The 2,190-nt window shown below is 39.0% G+C and overlaps 1 pseudogene; it reads right to left on the bottom strand.

The window, feature by feature from the left end:
* Positions 1 to 1,623: 1,623 nt before the first annotated feature.
* Positions 1,624 to 1,747, bottom strand: LOC111736485 (annotated as a pseudogene).
* Positions 1,748 to 2,190: the final 443 nt, after the last annotated feature.

The raw sequence follows: 2,190 nt of genomic DNA, 5'->3' as shown, positions 1-2,190 counted from the left end.
AATTATCTAATTTGAATCTCATAACAATGCCATGGTATAGTCAGGGACAATATTTGCTCTTTTGTGTTACTGAGAAATGGAGACAGAAAATTAAGAGACTTTTCTATGGCACACAACAGGCCAATAAGAGCAACACCTGCAGAGCTGAGGGAAACCTCCTGACTTCAGTGCTGTTTCTAAGCCATCTCCTGAGTGTAGGTCTTTATCTCCACACATCTAGACTCCTACAATAGTCTCCTAGCTGATCCCCTTTCTCCATTCTCCATGCTCTATTCTTGTCTATACATTATCATCAGGTTAATCCCCTTTAACATTTTCTTTATGACTCTCGCCTATTTATGATTTACAGTGGTTCCCTCTGGTCTTCTGGGTACAGATTAGAACTACCTGGGAGCTTTTTAAAATCTACTGATATGTGACCCCGCCCCAGACCAATTAGATCAGAATCTCTGGGGTGAGGCCCTCATATCAGTAGGCTTTAAAGATCCCAGGGTGATTCTAATCTGTAGCTAGGGCTGGGAAACACCAGACTGATTTCAGAGTCCTCACTTTCTAATTCAAGGTCCTCTGAAACTCTTATCTTACCTTTAACAATTTACATTCTCTTTTTCTGTCACTGGTGGAGAGCCTGTCTTCCAGACTGCCTCATCTTATTTTAGTCCCACGTACTGCATATTTGTCTTACGAAGGCTATATGTACTACTCTCAGGAGGCAGTTTGTATAGTTGTCAGAGTATGGACTTTGGAGCTAGACCTAGGTGGATTCAGGTCTACCTTGCCTCTAACAAGTTGTGAAACCTTGTATAAGTCTCCTCAGGCTGCTGAATGACTCATGATATACTAATAAAGTCTAGCAGCATTATTTTTCAAGAATCAACCTAGATTTCTTCATTGTCAATGTATATCTTAGTAAAGTTTCTCAAAATGTAATCTGAGGACTCAGCTACAATATAATCACTTAGTGTACATGCTAAAAATCCAGATTACTTAGTCAAAGACCAGACCTAATGTATTAACATATTTGGAAATAGGAGTCTAATAATCGGCATTTAACTAATTTCTCTAGGCGATTCTTGTGCCTTCTAATGATTGAGGAACATTATCGAAGAACAACAAAGTGTTAAGAGCTTTGACAAAACTTTAAGCTCAATTTCAGCCCCATTGGCATTTTAAATCAGATAAGTCTTTGTTGTGTGGGACTGTCCTGTGTGTTGTACTATTTAGCATCATCCCTGGCTTCTACCCACTAGATGCCACTAGCAACCCCACACCCAAGTTGTGATCATCAAAAATATCTCCAGATAGTCCACATGTTCCTTGGGGAAATAATCTCCCCACCCCTACTCTGCGCTCCTGTGGAGACCACTTATTAGCCTAAGCACCATTATTAGGTAAGGAAATGGGTCCCAGGGAAGTCACATGACTTGCTAAGGTCATAGAGTTGAGATGTGAATTCGCCAGAGCCAAGAAGTGTGTTAAACAGACTTTGTGATCTCCCAACCCTATGCTTAGAATGTATTCCAACAGTTATTTATTTATTTATTTATTCATTTATTTAGGCAACCCTTGGTTGGCCTTACAGATTGCAAGGACCTTGTCAGCTTACAATCCTTTATTTTTTTACGTGTACAGCACCTGGTCTTCCTAGGTGGTCTCCCATTCAAGTACAAACCAGGCCCGACCCTGCTTAGCTTCCGAGATCAGATCAGACGGGATCGGGCTTGTTCAGGGGAGCATGGCCATAGACCCAACAGTTATTTAGAAGTTATCTCAAATTTTTCTTGATGCCTAAACATTTCACTGAAACATATGCTGTATCTAACTATAATATCTTTCTATTTGTTTCCGTATTGCTTTAAAAAATCAATCTCTTATTTCGGTGTTAGTATCATATTTTTCCAAATTGATTGTAAACACACCTGCCAATTATCTTGAAAACATATAGAGCTTAGCAGAGTGCAAGATGCAGGACAGATATTTCTTGAATGTAGCTAACAGTTGAATAATTACTTGTGTTGGTGCCACAGAGCACTTATGTATTCATATGTCAATTGTTCAAACATTTTTATCAAAGATTTTTTAAATTGTAATGTATACGTTGAGCCTTTTTTTTCTCACCAATGTTCTTTTCTAGAGAGAAGAATGTATCCTATTCTATTTCTGCCCATACCCTTCACTTTAGTTCAGGGA

Source organism: Pteropus vampyrus, unplaced genomic scaffold, assembly GCF_000151845.1.
Source record: "Pteropus vampyrus isolate Shadow unplaced genomic scaffold, Pvam_2.0 Scaffold1, whole genome shotgun sequence".
In the NCBI taxonomy this organism is placed as follows: Eukaryota; Metazoa; Chordata; class Mammalia; order Chiroptera; family Pteropodidae; genus Pteropus; species Pteropus vampyrus.
The sequence above is the reverse complement of the archived record's forward strand: the minus strand, read 5'-3'. Positions and strand labels throughout refer to the sequence as shown.